The sequence below is a fragment of the Hemiscyllium ocellatum genome, assembly GCF_020745735.1.
Source record: "Hemiscyllium ocellatum isolate sHemOce1 chromosome 27 unlocalized genomic scaffold, sHemOce1.pat.X.cur. SUPER_27_unloc_40, whole genome shotgun sequence".
NCBI lineage: Eukaryota > Metazoa > Chordata > Chondrichthyes > Orectolobiformes > Hemiscylliidae > Hemiscyllium > Hemiscyllium ocellatum.
In genome coordinates, this window is record NW_026867510.1 from 64,210 (window position 1) to 88,917 (window position 24,708).

Genomic DNA, 24,708 nt, shown 5'->3' on the forward strand with positions numbered 1-24,708 from the left:
CAAAGGTGCTCAAATACTTTCTATCTCTCTTAAAACTATTTTCCTTGTGTATTCACTCAGTTTGGCACGTGTACAGTTTGCACTCTCGAAAAGGATTGCTTCTTTACTCATGTTCACAACTAAAAGGTTAGATTGTCATGGATCTGAGCAGCATTTAAGGGATTGGCACGTGTTAAAAAAATGCAGGGAGGCTGGGGCATGTGGCTCGTTGGTCTAGGGGTATGATTCTCGCTTCGGGCCTCCTACTGCGTGGATGTGCGAGAGATCCCGGGTTCAAATCCCGGACGAGCCCTTGCTTCTTACATTACCTTGTGCGAAAACGGCCAATCAATTCTCTCAAAAGCAGCTTCGTTCAACGAGATCCGACTTCCTGAATCAGGCATGGGGCAGAGCTACCATTACAATGAACGCGGCAAAGGCAGCACTTATGCAAAGCGAAAGTAAGTTTTACTTCACACAGAGGGTGGTGGGCGGTTGGAACGCGTTGCCAGCAGAGGTGGTAGAAGCAGGCACGGTAGATTCATTTAAGATGCGTCTGGATAAATGCATGAGTGGGTGGGGAGTAGAGGGATACAAATACTTAGGAATTGACCAACAGGTTTAGACAGTACATTTGGATCGGCTCAGGCTTGAAGGGCCTGTTCCTGGGCTGTAAAATTTCTTTGTTCTTTGTTCTATATGATGTATATCTGATATTGTTGGCTGTAGTAAAAGTTTCTTTGTAATTATTATTCACCTTCTAATGTAGTAATGGAGTTACGTCCTTTTTTGTCATTTTTTTAAATTTAATAGGCCAGCAGGAAGTCATTCAGCAATTTTACTGCCCTTCTTTCCTCAAGCAGCCTTAACATTTCATTTTCATATCCTTGATTCAGCTCCATTTCCAGCATCTTTGTAGGCAGTTTGTTCCATGTTATTGTCACTGGAATGAAGTTTTCCTCCATACATACCTAAGCCTATCTGGCTGCATGAGGGTTTTCAGGTTTCTGTGGCCTGGATAATATGTGATCAGCAGGCATCTGGCAATCTAAAGGAATTGCCACCTATGTTATGTTCATTTAACTGTACTGACAGTGATCACTTATTTTGTGATTTTTCTTTGCAGGAAGACGTGCAGAAAGAAATCTGAAAGCAAATGATACATCAACTTCTGACAGAGCCACTTGATTCATTGGACCTTGAATATCAGCAGCCATTCCAATCAAGAAGACATGTTTGCTTGAGAGATTTTGGACGCTGGTGTGACAGGAAGAATACTGAGACACCCGAGTGAGGGAGATTCAGTGCGCTGACTGTGAAAAGTGCTTCAAACCATTTACTCAGCTTAGGGGAATCAAACTCTCACCCCTCACGGTGGGGATAGACTGGTAATTTCAAACCCAGAGTAACACAAGGAAAGCTCCTTCAATGGGGAAACCGTGGAAATGTGGGGACCGTGGGAAAGGATTCCCTTCCCCATCCGTGCTGGAAACCCACAGACTCATTCACACCGGGAGAGGCCATTCACCTGCTCAGTGTGCAGGAAGGGCTTCAGTCGGATCAGCCATCTGCAGGCGCACGAGTGGGTCCACAAGGGAGAGAAGCCATTCGCGTGCCCCATGTGCAGGAGAGGGTTCACTCAGTCAGCTGCACTGCTGACCCACCAGCGGCTCCACACCAGAGAGAGGCCATTCACCTGCTGTAAGTGCCGGAAAGGATTCACCTGCTCCTCCCACCTGCGGAGGCACCAGTGAGTTCACGCGCCATCGCAGGGGGATTGAAGGAGCGATGGCTGAGTGCCAAGTGCTTATGCACGAAACGCGATTCTCCTGCCCCTTGGATGCTGCCTGACCTGCTGAGCTTTTCCAACACCACGCTCTCGACTCTGATCTCCAGCATCTGCAGTTTTCACTTTCTCCTCGAGGGCAATGTTGGACTTGTCTTTTATTCACTCATTCACTCCTTACAGCCTCTCCTTTGTTGTGGCCTAACTGCACATACATCAATGCAAGTTTCAGAAAGATTTTTGCAGCTTTTTTTTGGAAAAAATAACATTCTTCCCGACTTTAACGAAGTTTCTGAATATACGGTTTTAGTTAGTCTCAATTTTAAATATCAACTATTTCCCACATGCCGTGTTTCCCAGGTAAAGTCATCACCATCCATTCTCTATCTCCCCTGAGAAAGACTTCATACAGCGATCAAAGAGGGCTGAGGCACGAGAAAGGACGATTGTGGGGGTGCGGGGGATGAGGGGGTCGCTGGGGGTGGTGGAGAAAGGAGGGAAATGGACTGGGGAACAGACTGGGGTTCAGAGGGTTGCGGGGAGAATAGAGGGTGCAGTGTGAGGAGAGAGAATGGGCAGGGGGCAGTGAATGGAGAGAAAATGGACGGGGAGCAGAATTTGAAGAGAGAGACGGCACAAATGCCACATTCTCCAGGCCTGGTGTCAATGTCCCACGAACTGGAACCCACTCCTCCTACATTTCTCACAATACACGTGGCTAAGGCAGTGGAACCATATCATCCCTACAGGCCATTCACACCGACCTTCCCAACAGCATCCCACTTACTCACTCGATTAGGCTACAGCCCTGCAGTTCCCCATGGCTATTTCCTGATGAAGGGTTTTGCCTGAAACGTCAATTCTCCTGGTCCTCGGATGCTGCCTGACCTGCTGTGCTTTTCCAGCTCCACACTCTCGACTCTAATCTCCAGCATCTGCAGTCCTCACTTTCGCCCAGTAAGGGGTAAATGTTCTATTCCTAGTTTTTCAGATCTTTTAAAATCTTTCTCCCACACCCTAAGCCTTTACCCTCTAGTTTTGGAATACCTCTACCCTGGGGAAAGGACAGAAACGTTGAGCAGCCAGACAAAATGCAAAAGAAATAAAATGTCGAGGCACAGGGAAAAAAATTGGCAAAATAAAATAGCGTCGGCATTTGTCTCCCGTATTTGCATTTGGACGCTTAATATTTGTTATGATCGGGAGGTGCCCGTGTTGGACTAAGGTCTACGTGCTCAACGTTGGACTGCTGTGCTGTATCAGAGTTGAATGTTGTGGCGCTGGAAAACCACAGTAGGTCAGACAGCAACTGAGGAGGAGGAGGGTTGACGTTTCGGCCACGAGCACTTCATCAAGAGTGACGTGTGGATAGGCAAAGGGGCCTCAGTGTCCTTCTACACCAGTCACTGCCAGTTGTCAGAAAGTGCAGCAAGCAATGAGCAAAGCAAGTGGTATATCAGCGAGAGGAATTGAGTTCAGAAGTGAGGATGTCTTCCTGCAGTTAGGTCGGTTATTGAATTTATTCAAGGTTGAGTTCATGTGACTTTGAAGAACGAAGAAGTTATGGGAGGAGGCAAGAAAATGGTTTTAAGACCAGTACAGAGCAGTTACAGAGTCATACAGCACAGAAACAGACCATTCAGTCGAACACGTCCATGCTGATGGTGTTCTGAAACTAAACTGGTCCCACCTGCCAATGATTGGCCCATATCCATCCGAACTGTCCCTATTCATGTACTTATCCAAATGCCTTTTAAACATTGTAACTGCACCAGCATCCAGCAACTCCTCTGGACATTGATTCCTCACACGATCTATTCTTTATCTTTTAGAAAAAAAGGTGCCCCTCATGTCTTTTTAAAATATTTCTTTCTTCACCTTCAAAATTTGCTCCCTAATCTTGAAACACCCACACTAGGGAAAGAATACTTGCCGTTCACCTCATTTATACCTCTCATGATTTTATAATCCTCTCTAAGGTCACCTCTCAATCTCTGATGCTCCAGTGAAAAAAGTCTCAGCCTATCCATCTAGATGCAGGTATGTTTATATCCAGTTATGAACTGTTCACTGCTGGTGCCAGCTGGAAATATAAATGACCTATTCCTGCTTCCAATTCTCTCACTGTGTCCAGGACAGCAGGAGACCATACAACATAGGTGCAGAAATTAAGCCATTTAGTCCATCAGATCTGCTCCACCATTCAATCACGGCTTATATGTTTCTCAACCCCATTTTGAAATATGGATTTTGGAAAGGCAGATCAGAGCAGGATCTACACATTTAATGTGAGTGTTGTTGAATAAACATACCTTGGAGTGCTGGTTCATAGTGGAGTCGCAGGTAGATAGGATAGCAAAAAAGGTATTTGGTATGTTTGCTTTTATAGGTCAGTGCATTTCAATATAGATGTTGGGAGGTCATGTTGCGACTGTACAGGACATTGATTAGGCCACTTTTGGAATACTGCATTCGGTTCTGGTTTCACTGCTACAGGAAAAGTGTTACGAACTTTTGCAAGGATTTGGAAAAGATTTACAAGGCTATTGCCAAAGTTGGAGGGTTTGATCTCTTTGGAGAGGCTGAATCGGCTGGGCTGTTTTTGTTTGGATCATTGGGGGCTGAGGGGTGACTTTATAGAAGCTCATAAGGAGCATGGATAGGGTGAATAGCCAAAATCTTTTCCCCAGAGTGGGGGTTTCCAACACTCGAGGGCATAGGTCTGAGGTGAGAGGGGAAATATTTAAAAAGGAACTTTACAGGCACCTTCCTTACGCAGAGGGTGTTGTGTGTATGGAAAGAGCAGCCAGAGGAAGTGGTGGAGGCTGGTATAATTAAAGTATTTTAAAAGGCATCTGGTAATAGGGAGAATTGAGAGGGATATGGGTTATGTGCTGACAAATGAGACTATGTTAATTTGGGATATCTGGTCAGCACGGACAATTTGGACTGAAGGAAAGCAGAAGTGTCATTGTGAAGACTGGACTTTCAGAGCAGCGTTCAAGGATGTTTCATCCTTACTGGGAGCAGAAGCTACAATGAAATCTTTCATTTGTGAGACAGCAACTGAGTGAGTGAGGACATCCAGAATATTGGTGGAAAGTGGGTATTTGTTTTAATGTGGAGTTGAAGTGATTGAAGTAAAGTGTGCTGAGCAGGGAGCCTAGTGAAGGGTTAGGTGAGTTTTTGTTTTAAACTGCTCATTTCTTTCAGCCTCCAACATTGTATTCCCAATGCTGTCCATCAGTGGGAGCGGTGAATCAGTAACGTAGCGTTAGAAGCCTTACGATTTTCAGTACTGCAGGTATTGCATTGTCTCAACAGCATTGTAAAGGTTACTGGCAGCAGCGGGAGGTGTGGGCTGGATTCACTAGAAATGATTAAGCAGTTAGATAACACACGTACAAGAGGGCAGGGTGGGACTTGTCTTTCGATTTGCAGAAGGTGGGAGTTTCTAGTGCTTCGGTCCATGGCAAACCCAACTGCGGTAAATCATAGAATCACTACAGCGTGGAAGCAGGCCATAAATCGCATCAAGTCCACACTGACCCATCCAACGAGCATGCCACCCAGACCCACGCTATCTAGTCGTTTCTGCCGGTGAGTGAGACTAGGTCACAAGATTAGGGAGTAGGTTTAAGACAGAGGAGAAGGAACTGCTTTTCCCGGAGAGTGGTGAATCTACGGTAATCTCTGCCCAAGGAAGCAGTAGAAGCAGCCCTATTCAAGACATAGTTCGATGGGATTTTGTATAGTAGGTGAATTTAGGATAGTCAGGATGATGCAGGTAAGAGGAGCTGAGACGATGGATAGATGAGCCATGATCTTAATGAATGGTGGAGGAGCTCGATGGACCAAATGGCCTACTCCTGCTTCTATTACTGCGAATGTATAAACATGCATTTTTCATGGCCAATCCGAATCAAGGCAGGTGAGCAATGTAGTGATGTGGAAAATGAACATCAGAGAATGATAGAAAGGGACACGGAAAGTAAATGTCCCAGTCCAAAGATGTGCAGGTCAGGTCAAATGGCCATGCTAAATGGTCCATAGTGTTAGATTCGTTAATCAGAAAGAAATGGGTCTGGGTGGGCTACTCTTCAGGGTGTCGGTGTGGACTTGTTGGGCCGAAGGGCCTGTTTCAACACTGTAGGGAATCTAATCTAATCAATCAAACCTGGATTCTACAGAACACAAAAACTGAAACTGAAGACTGTCTGGCTGAATGTGTGCTGCAATGTAACAAAACTGAATGAATTGTCTGCACACATTGAAGAGAATAATTATGATCTGAGACTCCTTACAGGGACATGGCTTCAGGATGACAAGGATTGGATCTGAATATTGAGGGGGTACGTGACATTCAAGTTGAATAGGAAGCGAGGTAAAGGTAGAGGGTTGGCACTGCTAATCAAAGCACTAATAACATGGTACTCTGGTGTCAGCTCGGATTCCAGGTCCTGATTTCTCTGTCCTCTTCTCCATGTTCCCACAGAGTAAGATGTTGTCTGTTCTCAGCTCAGCTGGCTTTCTGCTGAGCCCCTTTTACACCTTCCAGAGCAATAAAACATTCAGTCGATCAAGGCCCAATCCACCATATTCTCAGTCTGATAACCTTCCAGACTGAGAGAGTCATCGGAGCAGGGAATAAAACAAGAAAAATGAAACAAAATTAGACATAAATGCACATTTGGTGCTTAAAGTGTGTTAATTAGATAGTAGAACAGAATTAGAGGTCTCCCAGGATTCTTATCATCCCCTACTTGAGGAATTCTCTCTCCCTAACAATATTTACATCAACAGAAATAAAACGTCTTTTATCAAATAGACATAGAGATATACAGCACGGAAATAGACTTTTTGATCCAACACATCCATGCTGATAAGATGTCCTATATAAATCTAGTATCCCATTTGCCAGCATTTGGCCCATATCCCACCAAACCTTTCCTATTCACACACCCATCCAGATGCCTTTTAAATGTTGTAATTGTACCAGCCTCCATCACTTCCTCTAGCCTACTTACCCTATCCATGCCCCTCATAATTTTATAAATGTCCATAAGATCACCCCTCAGCCTCCGACACTCCAGGGACACTCCCCATCCTATTCAGACTGTCCTTATAGCACAAACCCTCCAACCCTGGCGACATCCTTATCTATCTTTTCTGCACACTTTCAAGTTTCACAACATCATTCGTATCCTATCGTAGGGAGACCAGAATCGAATGCAATAATCCAAAAGTGGCCGAACCAATGTCCTGTACAGCTACAACATGACCTCCCAACTCCTATACCGATAGCATTCAATGAGCCAAATGGCCTATTTGTGCATTGCAGCGATTTAATGATTTGACACTCTGGAGGCAGGAAATATGTTTCCACTGTTGGGTGAGTCCTGAACCAGAGGACACAGCTTAAAAGTAAGGGGTAGGCCATTTAGGACAGAGATGAGGAGAAACTTCTTCACCCAGAGAGTCGTGGGTGGGTGGAATGCTCTGTCCCAGAAGGCAGTGGAGGCCCAGTCTCTGGATTCGTTTAAGAAAGAGTTGGATAGAGCTCTCAAGGATCGTGGAATCAAGGGTTATGGAGATAAGGCAGGAACAGGATGCTGATTGAGGATGATCAGCCATGATCATAATGAATGGTGATGCAGGCTCGAAGAGCAGAATGGCCTACTCCTACACCTATTGTCAATTGAGTTCACGTGACATTGCAGGATTGAAGGAGAGATGGCTGAGTGCCATTATCGACTGGACTAACAACCCAGTTCCGGGGATTCCCGGGGTTTGAATCCCGCGGAGGCAGTTGGTGGGATTGGAATTCGGTCAGAAATTTGGAGTTCTGAATCTAATAATGAAACCATTTTTGGGGGGAGAAACTGTCATCTAATTTACTCATGTCCCTTTTAGGAAAGGATTCACTCAGTCATCTCAACTGCATCCTTTATCCGGTCAGGCGTACACCTGACTCCAGACCCACAGCAGCATGGTTGACTCTTGACTGCCCCCCATGTAAAATGATGGGAGTAACCTAAATGGGCACAGTGTGTAGGTTGAAATTGCTGAGTGAGGCAATACTTCCTTCAGCTTAAGGCTGTACCAAGGACCAATTATGAAGGGACAACTCTGTGCTGACCAACAGTAAAGGAAGTAGAGTTGGAAGGAGTGTGTGAGCTTTGAGCTGTTTTTTAAAAAAAGCTTTTTGCATACACCTTTTTTTTTGCTGAGGAGATCTGAAGCTGTAACAAAGTTGGGCGGCAATAAAGGTAACTTGAACTTAACCCCAGTCTCAGACTGTCAATGATAGCTGTGAGATCCAATAGGTTTTTGCTTTAAAGCTGCACATTTCTTTCAACCTCTTGCACTAAGTTTCCAACATCGTGTATCAGAAGGAGTAGTGAATGAGTAGCTAATATCATTAGAAATTGTAAACTTTTCATCTCTACAGGTATTGCATCATTTCATCGACATTGTAAGGTTTACTGGCAGCACCTGGAGGTGTGGGATGTATTCACGAGAAACAAAGTTTAAAATCATACAACACCAGGTTATAGTCCAACATGTTTATTTGGAAGCACTAACTTTCGGAACACTGCTCCTTCATCAGATGTTTGTGGAGCAGGATCATAGTAAAATTTATAGCAAAAGGTCGCAGTTTCATGCAACAGAAATGATATAGAACAAACTTAGATTGTTGTGAAATCTTTCATCTTTTAGGATGGGTTGCAGGTTTTGGTTCATTAATATGTAAATCCCAGAACTTGTTTGAAGACACATTCTCGAGACAACTTAAGGTCTGTATCCCAATCTTGAGTGAGACTGTTTCTATTTCCAAAGTAGGAATTTATAAAATCTCACATGGATTGACTGCCTGTAGATTGTATTTGGCTCAAAAAGCGCACAATGTATTTGCAAATACAAAATCACACCAAAGCCTTATATGCAAGTGTGCACGCATGAGAGTATGTGCGAGTGTGTGCGTGCTTGATAAAGTGTGTGAGTGATAGAGTATCAGCCTGTGAGAGGGTGTATATGTGTGTGTGTCAGAGAGGGATCTGTGTGAATGTGAGAGTGTGTGCTTTGTGTGGGTGTGAGAGAGCGTGACAGTGAAGTAAGGTTACCTGTCATGTGACATGAATCCAAGGTCCTGGTTGATGCCATCTTCATGTGTTCCGAACTTGACTACCAGCCTCTGCTGGACCACTAAAACTGAATAAGCAGTTACATAGCACACATTGGAGAGGGCAGGGTGGGACTTGCCTTTCGATTTGCAGAAAGTTGGAGGTTCTGGGTGCTGGAAACTAGGGAAAACACATCATGGTGGACCTTCGGCTCAGAGAGATGCAGATAGAAGCCAGGCTGCAGACACGTTGGGGGAATCATCAAACCCCCTACACTGTGGAAACAGGCCCTTTGGTCCAACAATCCACACTGATCCCTCTTACAGCATCCCACCCCATAACCTCCACAGCTAATCCCTGAATTTAGAACACACAATCCACTCTAAGCTGCACATCTTGGGACCTTGGGAGGAAACCAGAGCACCCAGAGATTGAGGAGGGTGTGGGTGTGGGGGGGGAGGGGGTAGGAAAATGCAAACTCCACACAGACAATCACCCTGAGGGTGGGATCAAACTCAAGTCCCTGGCACTGTGAGGCAGCGGTGCTAACCACTGAGCTGCTGCCGCGCCGCCCACAGTCTTGGATTGAAGGAATTGATTGACTTCATTCCAGGGTTGAAGGAATGGATTAGCTTCATGCCAGACACTCCAGCCCGTTTGGGGAATTGTATTTGCTTCCACAGAGTTTCCATGCTGCAGGGGCCATTGCGTCTCAGCAGCTTCAACGATCCAAAGAAGGGCTCGTCTACAGCGAGAACTCTAGTCCACATTTCGCTACAGAGTTAAAGTTGTCTGCACAGTCAGAACCCTGGAACACTCCCACGCAGGCTGCGTGTAATCACGGGACTTCTCAAGTCACGTTGATGCTTGAAATAATTTCCCCTCCTGGATTCAAACGCTGCTGATATTCAGGCCCTGAGTAAATTTCTTTTACACGCCTGAACAGCAAATCCTCCTCTGCTAATACCTTGAGAAAACAGATCATTGCTGTCAGTGCAGGGCAGGAAATAGGATCGGAGAATTCTAGTTTGTACCGAACAGCCTTCCCTATCTCCTACCCAAAGTCTCTGTTTCCCAATTCCTCCACCTTTCAATGGATTCCAACTCGAATTCATCCTTCCATCCTCCTGTTTTTGCCTAGCTCCCCTCACCGGAGAGCGCTCTCAGTTCAGTTTCTTAGTCTCTTCTTGCCACTCCCAGTATATTTCCCACATCTTTATTTAATTTTTAAAACAGAAAGGCAGTGGTTTGCTGATGCCAGGATCTGAGGGTAACTGCGCTCACGCTCCAGATTCTCTCTCGCATCATTCACAACAATCTGCAGTGCACATGTGGAAAGAAGGGGATGCTGGGAGTGGGTGGGACGCATTCACCAACTCCCCATTCAATCAAGATCCAATCATGCCCACAGCGCCCCCAGTCTATTCTCTCTCACTATTCCTAGCTTCCCCCAGCCCTTTGACACACATGCCACTCTCTGCACCTCCGTCCATTCTATCTCCATACCCTCTGCCCCCTGTCCAGTCCAGTCTCTCATCCACCCTCTGCCTTCCTACATCCAGTCCCTCTCCCCACACTCATTCTCTCTCTCCTCCCACTCTCTGCCCCCCTCCATTCTCTCTCTTCCCCCACCCTCTGCTGTCCATCCATTCCCTCTCTCTCCCCCACCATCTCCTAACATTCATTGTTGCTCTCTTTCTCCACCACCCTCTGCCCCCCTTCCATTCTCTCCCCACCCACTGACCCACGTCCATTGTCTCTCCCCACACTCTGCCACCCCATTCTCTCTCTCTCTCTGACAAACGTTCTGCCGCCCATCCTGTGCACCCCCAGAGTTTCTCTAACTCCAACACTCTGTCCCCATGTCCATTTCTCTCTCTCTCTTCCGCCTCGCCTCTGTTTCCCATCCAATTTCTCTACCCGCACCACCCCGCTCCCCCATCCTTTCTTGTGCTTCGAACCCTCTTCGTTCACTGTATCAGCCCTTCTCAGGACAGAGAGAGAGCGGATGGTGATGACTTTATAGGGAAAAAAACCTACCCAGGTAAGCTTGCGCTACACCAGCTTCCGGGTCCGCTCCGCGCCTTTTTCCAATAAAGGCGCGCAGGTAAGTCCCGGAGATGTGACTTGACTCTCCAGTCTCCCCAATGTTACAGAGATCGGATCAAGTCTTCTTACTGCCGCAGCCCGGGTTCGATTCCCGGGCAGCGAGGCAATTTTCAGCGCAGCTACAAGAGCGGATTTACGTCTCCCTGGTGGTCTCGTGGTTAGGATTTGGCGCTTTCACCGCCGCGGCCCGGGTCCGATTCCCTCTGCAAATGTGTTGCTGGTCAAAGCACAGCAGGCCAGGCAGCATCTCAGGAATAGAGAATTCGACGTTTCGAGCATAAGCCCTTTATCAGGAATAAGAGAGAGAGAGCCAAGCAGGCTAAGATAAAAGGTAGGGAGGAGGGACAAGGGGGAGGGGCGATGGAGGTGGGATAGGTGGAAGGAGGTCAAGGTGAGGGTGATAGGCCGGAGTGGGGTGGGGGCGGAGAGGTCAGGAAGAGGATTGCAGGTTAGGAGGGTGGTGCTGAGTTGAGGGAACCGACTGAGACAAGGTGGGGGGAGGGGAAATGAGGAAACTGGAGAAATCTGAATTCATACCTTGTGGTTGGAGGGTTCCCAGGCGGAAGATGAGGCGCTCCTCCTCCAGCCGTCGTCTAGTTGTGTTCTGCCGGTGGAGGCCTTATTTTCACTATGGACATCCAGTCCCTGTACACCTCCATCCCCCATCACGAAGGACTCAAAGCCCTCCGCTTCTTCCTTTCCCGCCGCACCAAGCAGTACCCTTCCACTGACACCCTCCTTCGACTGACTGAACTGGTCCTCACCCTGAATAACTTCTCTTTTCAATCCTCCCACTTCCTCCAAACTAAAGGAGTTGCCATGGGCACCCGCATGGGCCCCAGCTATGCCTGCCTCTTCGTAGGATATGTGGAACAGTCCATCTTCCGCAACTACACTGGCACCACCCCCCACCTTTTCCTCCGCTACATCGATGACTGTATCGGCGCTGCCTCGTGCTCCCACGAGGAGGTTGAACAGTTCATCAACTTTACTAACACCTTCCATCCCGACCTGAAATTCACCTGGACTGTCTCAGACTCCTCCCTCCCCTTCCTAGATCTTTCCATTTCTATCTCGGGCGACCGACTCAACACAGACATCTATTATAAACCGACTGACTCCACAGCTACCTGGACTACACCTCCTCCCACCCTGCCCCCTGTAAAAACGCCATCCCATATTCCCAATTCCTTCGTCTCCGCCGCATCTGCTCCCAGGAGGACCAATTCCAACACCGCACAGCCCAGATGGCCTCCTTCTTCAAGGACCGCAGATTCCCCCCAGACGTGATCGACGATGCCCTCCACCGCATCTCCTCCACTTCCCGCTCCTCCGCCCTTGAGCCCCGCTCCTCCAACCGCCACCAAGACAGAACCCCACTGGTTCTAACCTACCACCCCACCAACCTCCGTATACAACGTATCATCCGCCGCCATTTCCGCCACCTCCAAACGGACCCCACCACCAAGGATATATTTCCCTCCCCTCCCCTATCAGCGTTCCGCAAGGACCACTCCCTTCGTGACTCCCTCGTCAGATCCACACCCCCCCACCAACCCAACCTCCACCCCCGGCACCTTCCCCTGCGACCGCAGGAAATGTAAAACTTGCGCCCACACCTCCACACTCACTTCCCTCCAAGGCCCCAAGGGATCCTTCCATATCCGCCACAAGTTCACCTGTACCTCCACACACATCATCTATTGCATCCGCTGCACCCGATGTGGCCTCCTCTATATTGGTGAGACAGGCCGTTTACTTGCGGAACGCTTCAGAGAACACCTCCGGGCCGCCCGAACCAACCAACCCAATCACCCCGTGGCTCAACACTTTAACTCTCCCTCCCACTCCACCGAGGACATGCAGGTCCTTGGACTCCTCCACGGCAGAACACAACTACACGACGGCTGGAGGAGGAGCGCCTCATCTTCCGCCTGGGAACCCTCCAACCACAAGGTATGAATTCAGATTTCTCCAGTTTCCTCATTTCCCCTCCTCCCACCTTGTCTCAGTCGGTTCCCTCAACTCAGCACTGCCCTCCTAACCTGCAATCCTCTTCCTGACCTCTCCGCCCCCACCTCACTCCGGCCTATCACCCTCACCTTGACCTCCTTCCACCTATCCCACCTCCATCGCCCCTCCCCCTAGTCCCTCCTCCCTACCTTTTATCTTAGCCTGCTTGGCTCTCTCTCTCTTATTCCTGATGAAGGGCTTATGCTCGAAACGTCGAATTCTCTATTCCTGAGATGCTGCCTGGCCTGCTGTGCTTTGACCAGCAACACATTTGCAGCTGTGATCTCCAGCATCTGCAGACCTCATTTTTTACTCGGGTCCGATTCCCTGTCAGGGATGTAGTTTTCAATGGGTCTTAATGCGCTGTACAGTTGTTTCTTGATCTTCGTCGTTCCTGGGCATTGCAATGTGAAGTAGCTCGTTGAAATGGCATCCTGATGCAGATTTGTTTGCATGTGTTGGGATGATCGCTTCTGCAGCGACAAACAAGTGAACAATCCTCACTCTCACTGTTAGGCCCAACTTGTCATCTGCTTTGTAGGTAGAATCACAGGTCCTCAGCACTGCACACACCTTTGCAGTCATTCATGGCTTCTGATTGGTGCAAGAAGTGATGGTCTTGGACACAATAACACCGTCAATACACTTGCTAACGTAGGAAATCGTCGACACCATGTACTCCTCTAAATTGATGGGATCGCTAAAATTTGGGGTCTCCCGGAACACCCACCAGTCAGTGCGCTCAAAACAGTCTTGAAGAGCAGAAATGGTTCCACCTGGCCAGGTTTTACCTGCTTCAGAACGGGTCTAACACCCCTTATATATTGGGATGAGCATAATAGAGATGTTCTCTGCGGAGCTGAGGTAAGGCCGGGATATCATTTTAACCCCAGAATGAGAAAATAAATTGAAAAGGATGGGAAGGGTGTAGAAAGAAAGTGCCATACTCACAGATGTTGGACAGAGGAAGGATGTTGCAGTCTCGGGTGAAGCTCTATCTTCATTCGGAGAAGTAGAGGCAGCTTCCGCAGCTCATTTAGACAATAGGTGAGCTCTGATTGGCAGGAGGACCAGACTCCTTTCGGGTCCTCCAGGGTTTGCAATTGGTCAGTCGCCAAGTATGGTTCATGTCTTTGTGCGACATACGGGCCGTTGGCCAAAAGAACTTGTAACACAGCGACATCACCGGTCGGCGCTGCGATTCCTATTGGCTCCTTCATGACGCCCTGCCCTCCATCGTGAACGTCACAACGCGGGAAGAGGCCACTTTCAGAGGGAAACTCCCTACCTCTGGGCAACATCTGCTAGCAAATCAATGACTCCCCTTTCCATTCCTCATGCTGGCTTGGAGACGGGGAATGAGAGGGGGAGGGGTAAAACTATTCAATATAGCAGCTGGAAAAAGAGGAAGTGAATCAAATGGAAGGGGTTTCAACTTATCTTTGTCTCTCAGATCCGCAAGGCATTTATCAGGACTGGAACTAGAGAAGGGACAGAGATTGATCTAGTGTTATTAGATTACTTACAGCGTGGAAACAGGCCCTTCAGCCCAACAAGTCCACACTGACCCGCCGAAGCGCCACTCACCCAGACCCATTCCTTTACATTTACCCCTTTACCTAACACCACGGGCAATTTAACATGGCCAATTACCATTTTTGGATGGTGGGAGGGAAGGACAAAGGGAGAATGTGCAAACTCCACACAGAAAGTCACCTGAGGTGGGAATTGAACCCGGGTCACTGGTGGTATGAGGCAACAGTGCTAACCACTGTGCCACATAAATGGCTTTATATTCATTATGCTAGTCTCCGAGATTCAAATACAATTATCTGTTGTATTTTTGTTCTTTAGCTATGTCATATACTTCCAATTATAGAATTATTGAAGGGAACAGTAAGTGACCATTGGACAGAGACCTCCCAATTCATATACTCGATGCTCTGACCAATATAGGGCTACTTTCTCTGGAGTGTCAGAGGGTGAGGGGTGACATTATACAGATTTATAAAATCATGAGGGGCATGGATAGAGGATATAGGCATGGTTTTTTTCCCTGGGGTGGGGGAGTCCAGAACTAGCAGGCATAATTTTACGGTGAGAAATGAAAGATATAAAAGGGACCTAAGGGGCAACTTTTTCACGCAGAGGGTGGCACATGTATGGAATGCGCTATTAAAGGAAGTGGTGGAGGCTGCTACAATGACAACATTCAAAATGGCATCTGGATGGGTATATGAATAGGAAGGGTTCGAGGGATATAGGCCAAGTACTGGCAAATTGAACTAGTTTAGGTTTGGACGTCTAATCAGCATGGACAATTTGGAATGAATGATCTGTTTCCGTATGTACATCTCCATGATTCTAAGATTCTTTGACTCTCCTGAGAGCTCAAACCCCCCAAGCCTGGCAACATCCTTGTGCATCTTTTCTGAACCCTTTCAATTTTAACATCCTTCTGATAGCAAGAAGGCCAGAACTGAACACAATATTTCAGAAGTGGCCTCACAATTTGGGATAACTGGTCAGCATGGATGAGTTGGACGGAAAGGTTTGTTTCCATGCGGTCAGGTTCTATGACTCTATGGTGGGGATATAAACCATGTCTGCATTCCCGTCTCCATCCTGCCATTTGTGGTGTGTCTCAGACTCTAGGAACATCAGTGGGTCACACAGACCCTGAAAATTTCAAAAATACCTCCAAAAGTCACCAGGATTGTAAGACATTATCAGAAACTCTCATTTTTCCAATTTGGCCAACCTTCAGTACCGGTCAAAGTATTCTCTGTTTCCCATGTTATCGTTCTGATAGCCTCCTGGGGAAGGGACAAACTGGAGCCAATCTTTCCATGGGATAGATTTCTTCACAGAGTAAAACATGACAATTATACATTTCCCGACTCCACTGCTTCAGTAAGTGTGTCTTAATAGGTGCTCACCTGGCCAGTGAATGTCAGCACTCTTATGTACTATTAGTCGAGAGTGCGTTGCTGGAAAAGGACAGCAGGTCAGGCAGCATCCCAGGAGCAGGAGAGTCGATGTTTTGGGCATAAGCCCTTCATCAGGATCGACGTTCGGGCAGACGACCTTCATCAAAATCAGCTATTCCTCAGAACTGCCTATGGAACTATCTGATCTCACATGGACTCCAGACCACATTCAGCCCAACACAGTTTGAACCTGATCAGGAAAGCCAGTACACCTACAAATTCGAAACCTTCAGCAACAATTCTCTTTCCGAATCCTCTGCTCCATGCTAGCAGCCATGCACCACCACCTACTCTACCTGCATTCAGTCCTGCCTCAGCAATACTCCCCTTCCTCTTGAATACTAATACAAGTCACACCCACAAAGAATCCAAACATGCTCTACTTGGTGTGACTGGATTGGTGTCTGAGCAGATGGGATGACTGACTAAATCCCTTTCCTCACGTGAAGCAGGCGAAAGGCCTTTCCCCAGTGTGAACCCGCTGGTGCCCCTGCAACTGGAATAATCTGTGAATCCCTTACCATACACAGACCAGGAGAACGGTCTATCCTCAGTGTGGATGCGCCTGTGCGCCAGCAGGATGGATGAATGGCTAAACCCTTTCCCACAGACGAAGCAAGTGAACAGCCTCTCCTTGGTGTGAATGTGCCGATTTGTCGGCAGATCAGAGGGGTTAATGGATCCCTTCCCACACTCGGACCAAGTGACTGATCTCTCCCCAGTGTGAACCTGCTGGTGAGTCACCAGGGTGGATAAATGAATGAACCCCTTCCTGCACATGGAGCAGGAGAGCAGTCTCTCCCTGGTGTGAACTCGAAGGTGCATAAACAGGGCAGACAAGTTAATGAATACCTTCATGCAGACAGAGAAGGAGGATGGTCGCTTCCCTAGTATGATCTATTGGAGGACCAGCAAGGCAGATGACTGGGTGAATCCGTTCATGCACTTAGAGCAGGCGAACGGGCTCTCTCCGGTGTGAGCCGGCTGGTGGGTCACCAGGGTGATAAATAAATGAACTCTTTCCCACACACGAAGCAGATGAAAAGTCTTTTCCCAGTGAAACTCTACCGGTGGAGCACCAGGGTGGATAAATGAATGAAGCCCTTGCTGCATAGAGAGCAGGCGAAAGGCCGCTCCCCGGTGTGACCATGGCAATGGCGTTCAAGCAAATATGGAATTTTGAATTCCTTCCCACAGTCCTCACATTTCCATGGTTTCTCTATGATGTGGGAATCCATGTCTCTGTCCAGCTTCGACAACTGTTTGAAGGACGACTCACACATGGAACATGTTAAATCTCTTGCCACTGCCATTCACCAGGCTTACTTTCCAATTAAGAAGATCATGCATGTCCCGCTGTAGTGCTAACTTCATTTGCTACCTGTACTCAATAACATTTCATTCCCTGTCACTCAAACTTCAGTTCAATTCAGCCCTGAATACATTCAAAGAGCCTGTCTCTATTACTCTTTGTGTGGGAGCATTGCAATAAAGAAGAGCGAATAGATTCCTCATTCTGCTGATATGGGAAAGCCCTTATTTATAATCTGTGTCATCGAGTTCTAGATTCTCTGACAAGGAAGCATTTTATTGGCATCTATCCTGACAAGCCTCCCCTCCTCAGAAAGTGCCATACTCACATGTTGGACAATGGAAGGAAGTTGCAGTCTGGAATGAAGCTCTATCTTCATTCAATTTCAGTGTAAAATTGAATTCCCTCCTCTAGACAACACTGAGGAGCAAAGCAATGTCTCCCCTTTTCCATTCTTCATCTTGGGAGGGAGAGATGGGGGAAACTGTTCACTTATTGCAACTGCAGTGAATCCAGGGAGGGACAACACTCTGCAAAGGTGCTCAGATGCTCTCTGTCCCACTTAAATGTATTTTCACTTTTTTCTTTAATTTGACACATTCATTTGAATACAATTTGCACCCTAGAAATGGATAGCTTCTTTCCTCATGTACACAATTAAAAGGGTAGTTTCTCATGGAACTGAGCAGCATTTAAGGGATTAGCACATTGATATAAAAAGTACATATGTGTTGCTTCATTTTGAGTATATCTAATATGATTTACTGTTGTAAAAGTTTAATGGTTAATATGCTTTATCTTCTAATAACATTCTATATTTCTTGTCATCTTTTTCATTTAATAGAATAGAAGGAAGTCAATCAGCAACTTAAATGGCTTTCTTTTCTCAAGCGGCCTTGTTATTTCATTTTCATGTCCTTGATTCAGCTCCATTTGCAACAACTTTGACAGCATCTTGTTCTAGGTCATTGTGTATGGAGGAAAGCTTCACTTAGGTGCTTCTTAAGGCTGGCTGACTGGCTGCATGACAGTTTTCAGTTTTGGTGTCCTGGATAACGTGTGATCAGAAGGTATTTGGCAGTTTACAGGAATTTGGTGCCTATGCTATGTTCAATTAACAGTACACTTACTTTGTTAATTTTTCTGAAGAACATCAAGTGTCTCTACTACCCTTCTTGAATAAGGGAACCACATTTGCTATCCTCCAGTCTTCTGGCACTATTCCTGTAGACAACGAGGACATAAGAATCAAGGGCAATGGCTCTGCAATCTCCTCCTTTGCTTCCCAGAGAATCCTAGGATAAATGCCATCAGGCCCAGGAGACTTTTCAATTTTCACCCTTTCCAGAATTTCCACACCTCTTCCCTACATACCTCAAAGCCATCCATTCTAATTAATTGTGACTCAATATTCACATCGGCAACAATGTCCTGTTTCTGAGTGAATACTGACGAAAAGTATTCATTCAGTGTCTTCTCAATCTCTTCAGACTCCATGCGCAACTTCCCACTACTATCCTTGACTGGACCTATTCCTACCCCAGTCATTCTTTTATTCCTGACATACCTATAGAAAGCCTTTGGGTTTTCCCTAATCCTACCAACCAAAGAATTTTCATGTCCCCTCTTTGCTGCTCTTAGCTCTCTCTTCAGATCCTCCCTGGCTACCTTATAACCCTCAATCACCCCAATTGAACCTTCACGCCTCATCTTTACATAGGCCGCCCTCTTCGCTTTAACAAGGGATTCCAATTCATTATTAAACCACGGCTGCCTCACACGATGCTTTCCTCCCTGCCTGACAGGTACATACTTATCAAGGACACTCAATAGTTGCTCCTTGAACAAGCTCCACATATCAATTGTGCCCTTTCCTTGAAGCCTACTTTTCTGAGCCGCGCTTCCTAAGTCATGCCTCACCGCATCATAATTTCCCTGCTCTCAGCTATAACTCTTGCCCTACAGTGCACACTTATCCCTCTTCATCACCAGAGTAAAAGTCACCGAATTGTGGTCACTGTTTGCAAAGTGCTCACCTACCTCCAATTCTAACACCTGGCCTGAGTCGTTAGCCAGAGCTAAATCCAGTATGGCCTCACCTCTTGTTGGCCTGTCAACATATTGTGTCAGGAAACCCTCCTGCACACATTGAACAAACACCGTCCCATCTAACGTACTCGAGCCATAGCTTTCCCAGTCAATATCTGGAAAGTTAAAGCCCCCATCACAACCACCCTATTACTTCCACTCTTCTCCTGAATCATTCTCGCAATCCTTTCTTCTCCGTCGCTCGGACTATTAGGAGGCCTGTAGAAAACCCCTAACAGGGTGACCTCACCTTTCCTATTTCCTATTTCTAACCTCAGCCCAAACTACCTCAGATGGCGAGTCTTCATCCATTGTCCTTTCCACCACTGTAATACTATCCTTGACAAGCAATGCCACTCCTCCCCCTCTTTTTCCCCCACCTCTGACCCTACTAAAGCATTTAAACACTGGAACCTGCAACAGCCAATTCTGTCCCTGTTCTACCCATGTCTCCAAAATAGCCACAACATCGAAATCCCAGGTACCAACCCACGCTGCAAGTTCACCTACCTTATTTCATATACTTCTCGCATTGAAGTATACACACTTCAAGTCACCTTCCTGTTTGCAGGCACCCTCCTTCGAGATTGATGCCATGTTCCTAACCTCCCTATACTCAAGGTCCTGCACCCTAAAGCGACAGTCTAGGTTCCCATGCCCCTGCAGAGTTTAACACCCCCCCAAAGAGCACTAGCAAACCTCCCCCCAAGGATACTGGTGCCCCTCAGGTTCAGGTGTAGACCACCCTGTTTATAGAGGTCCCACCAGTCAACAATCCACAAGCCAGGGACACAGCCAGACAGAACGGACTCAGGATGATCCAAGTAATGATTACAGACGCTCACAACAGACTTCAAAAATACCGACAAGAAATTGCGCGCCAAAAATCGTTAATTTCAAAAACCACCAATCAGGAATGGACCCGGACCATAGAACAGGCCGTCACCATAGGACAGAACAGGACCACACACTGCAAAAAAACGGCACTAAAAGAAAAAATGGCCAAACTAACACACAACGAAGAGGACACCACAACACACACCTGGGTTAAAAACCTCTCCCACAGACAGCTCACAGACATGGAAAGAATAATACTGGCCAAGGGACTCAACTACAACCACAGGGACGCCAAGACAGCAGACGTCCTAGCAGCACTAGAATGCACACTCAGGAACAATGGACTGACAGAAGAGACACAACAAACAGTGAGACAAAGTATCACACCTCTGATAACAAGGAAAAGACAAACAAATAACCTCAAAACCCAGGAGAGAGAAGCACTAAAAACACTAAGAAACGATAAGAAACTAAGAAACACTAAGATACTACCAGCAGACAAAGGCAGAATGACGGTCATCTTGGACAAAGCAGAGTACATCCAAAAAGCGCAACAACTACTTGCAGATACCATCACCTACCAAAAGAGGGAGTTTGACCCCACCCCACAGCTCACCAATAGGATAAACAACACACTGAGGAATCTACAAAAAATGGACAGATAACCAGGTCGGACTGCAAAGAATGAAACCTGAAAGCAACAACACCCCAAGATTCCATGGATTACCTAAAGTGCACAAACCAGACATCCCACTCAGACCCATCGTATCACTAACAGGGACACCATCACACAAACTGGCTAAAGAACTACAGCAGAAACTGAAACACCTGATCAGCGGATCCAGACACTCTATACAATCAATACAGGAATTCTTGGACATCATCAGAAATATACACATAGACAAGGAAGAAACCATGGTCTCCTTCAATGTAACAGCACTGTTCACCTCTATCGACGAAACCCTAGCCAGAGAAACAATAGCCAATCTGCTGGACATACAGAACAGACAACAGGACGCTGAACCTATCAACAAAGACGGCATACTTAAACTACTGGACCTGTGCCTCACAACACATTTCACATTCAACAACCAGATATACGAACAAATCAACAGAATACCCATGGGCCCACCGATCTCTGGACTCATAGCAGAAGCAGTAATGCAAACGTTAGAACAAACAGTCTTACCGCAAATTCAACCCAAACTCTGGGTCAGATATGTTGGATGACACCTTTGTAATCATTAAACACACAGAAATAGAGAACACACACCAGATCATCAACGCCACACTCACAGGAATCCGATTCACGAGAGAGGAAGAAAAGGATAACCAACTCCCATTCCTAGACGTGATGGTACAGAGAACACCGAACGGAGAATTCACCACAAAGGTATACAGGAAAGCCACACACACAGACCAAGTCCCGAACTATGAAAGAAACCACCCCAACACACACAAACGAAGTTGCATCAAGACACTATTCAAAAGTGCCACAACACACCAGAACTGCAAAAAGAGGAAGAACACCTATACAATGTATTCGCCAAAAACGGATACCCATGCAATTTCATCAACAGATGCCGAAGGGAAAGACAACAGAACGAGGACATGCCGCAACCCAAAGGACTAGCCATACTACCATACATAAGGAGCATTTCAGAACTGACAGCCAGACTACTGCGACCACTAGGACTCATAACAGCACACAAACCAACAGCCACTCGCAGACAACAACTCACCAGAACGAAGGACCCGATACCCACCCTGCGCACCTTTATAGCAAAAAAAACCTACCCAGGTAAGTTTGCGCTACACCAGCTTCCGGGTCCGCTCTGTGCTATTTTTGAAAATAAATTTAAATTTTTTGTTGTTTTTTTTCTGTCGACACCAGTTTGAAGTTCCCCATGGACTGTTCGCTCTACTGTGACATCTAAGAATGGGACTTTGTTGCTGTTCTCCTCCTCTTCAAACCAGGAGCACCCCTCAGGCCACAGTCTCACCACTTGGAATACCAATATACACACTAGTCAAAGACCTCCACTGAAGACGAAAACACCAAGTCGAAGATTCACGCCACTCCAGTTACTCCATCCAAGAATTCTTGAACACCAAAGACAACACGCGCAAACCAAATACTTAACCGCAGAAGCAATCATCCCAACATCCACACACGAGTGAACAATCCTCACTCTCTCCGTGGAGCAGGTAAGGGCAGTTTGGCACTGTCTGTTTGTAGACGAGGTTACGTTTGTTTCACGGTTTAAATTTATTTTTTTTTAAAAAAAAGCGCGGAGTGGACCCGGAAGCTGGTGTAGCGCAAACTTACCTGGGTAGGTTTTTTTTCCTATAAAGGAGCGCAGGAGAGTCCCGGAGATGTGACTTCACTCTCCAGTCTCCCCAATGTTACAGAGATCGCATCGGGAGCAATGGATACCAAAAACATTACGTTGATGGATGTACCAGTGAAAGTCTTCTTACTACCGCAGTCTGGGTTCAATTCCCAGACAGCGAGGCAATTTTCGGCAGAGCTACAAAAACCGGTCTATGACTCCCTGGTGTTCTAGTGATTAGCATTCGGCGATCTCGTCCCCGCGTCCCGGGTTCGATTCCCGGTCAGGGCAGTAATTTACAGCGGGTCTACGGGCTGTCCATTCTACTTAAATGCGCTGGACAGTTTTTATTGATCTTCGTCATTCCTGGGTGCTGCAGTGTGAAGTAGCTCGTTGAACTAGCATCCTGATGCAGATTTGTTTGCATGTGTTGGGATGATGGCTTTGCAGCTACAAACAAGTGAACAATCCTCACTCTCTCGGTGGAGCAGGTCAGGGCTGCTTGGCAGTGTCTGTTTGTAGACTCGATTACGTGTGTTTTACAGTTTAAATTTAATTTTTCTTGTATCCATCAATGTACGTTTTTGTGTCCATTGCTCCCGATGCGATCTCTATAACACTGGGGAGACTGGAGAGTCAAGTCACATCTCTAGGACTCTCCTGCGCGCCTTTATAGGGAAAAAACACCTACCCAGGTAAGCTTGCGCTACACCAGCTTCCGGGTCCGCTCCGCGCCTTTTTCCAATAAAGGCGCGCAGGCGAGTCCTGGAGATGTGACCTGACTCTCCAATGTCACAGAGATCAGATAAAGTCTTCTTACTGCCGCAGCCCGGGTTCGATTCCCGGGCAGCGAGGCAATTTTCAGCACAGCTACAAAAACGCATCTATGTCTCCCCGGTGGTCTAGTGGTTAGGATTCGGCGCTCTCACCGCCGCAGCCTCTGTTCGATTCCGGGTCCGAGAAGCAACTTTTAGAGGGTCTGCTAGCTACCCATTCTTTTTAAATGCGCTGTTCAGTTTTTTTTATTGGTCTTCATCGTTCCTGGGTGCTGCAGTGTGCAGTAGCTCGTTGAAATAGCATCCTGATGCAGATTTATTTGTATGTGTTGGGATGATTGCTTCTGCAGCTTAAGTACTTGGTTCGCCGTGTGTTCTTTTCCTGTAGACGCTGTTTTGAATTGACCATTGACTGTTTGCTCTACTGTGGCATCTAGAAATGGCACTTTGTTGTTGTTCTCCTCTTTCGTGAATTTTATGCCAGTAAGGATATTGGTGATGGTGTTGTAGGTTTCCTCTAAGTTGTTTCACTTTGTGATGACAAAAGTGTCATCACTGTAGCCGACCCGAAATTTGGGTTGGATCTTTGGAAGGGCTGTTTGTTCGAGTCTCTGCATTGTTGCTTCTGTTAGGAATCCTGATATTGGTGGTTTCATGGGTGCTCCGTTGATTTGTTTGTTAGTCTTGTTACTGAATAGGAAGTGGGAGGTAAGGCACAGCTCCACGAGCTTGACAGTGTTATCTTTGCTGATGACGTTGGTGCTGTTTGGTGTTTGTGTCTTTGGTTCTTCAAGTAGTGTCTTCAGTTTTCTTTGGTCACGTTGATGTTAATGGATGTGAACAGGGCTGTATGTCAAAGGACAGCTTCATTCCATCCTCTTCTATCTTGGTGTCTTTGGTGTTCAAGAATTCTTGGATGGAGTAACTGGAGTAATCGTGAGTCTCCCTCGCCCCCTCAAAACCGCGTATCTGTGCCCCAAACAAGAGAGTCCCCAATAACTAATGCTCTGCTCTTCTCCACCCTTCCCTTCTGAATAACAGGAACAGGCTCCGTGCCAGAGGCCTGAACCCCATTGCTTAACCCGGTAAGTCGTTCCCCCCACAAGTATCCAAAAAAGTAAACTTGTTCTTGAGGGGAACGACCGCAGGGGGTCCCTGCACTGGCTGCTTCCTCCAAGTCCCTCTCACTGTCACCCATCTGTCTGCAATCTTTGGAGGTAGTACTTCCTTAAAGCTCCGATCTATGACCCCCTCTGCCTCCCGAATGATTCTAAATTCATCCAACGCCAGCTCCAGTTCCCAAACGCGGTCTTGGAGGAGCTGGAGATGGGTACATTTCCTGCAAGTGTAATCAGCAGGGA

General features: G+C 46.9%; 1 non-coding gene across 1 annotated transcript; it reads left to right on the plus strand.

The window, feature by feature from the left end:
* Positions 1 to 202: 202 nt before the first annotated feature.
* trnap-cgg (transfer RNA proline (anticodon CGG)) lies at positions 203 to 292 on the plus strand. Its single transcript is given in 2 exon segments — positions 203 to 238; positions 257 to 292. It is a non-coding gene; the product is annotated as a tRNA-Pro (tRNA).
* The last annotated feature ends 24,416 nt before the right edge of the window (positions 293 to 24,708 follow it).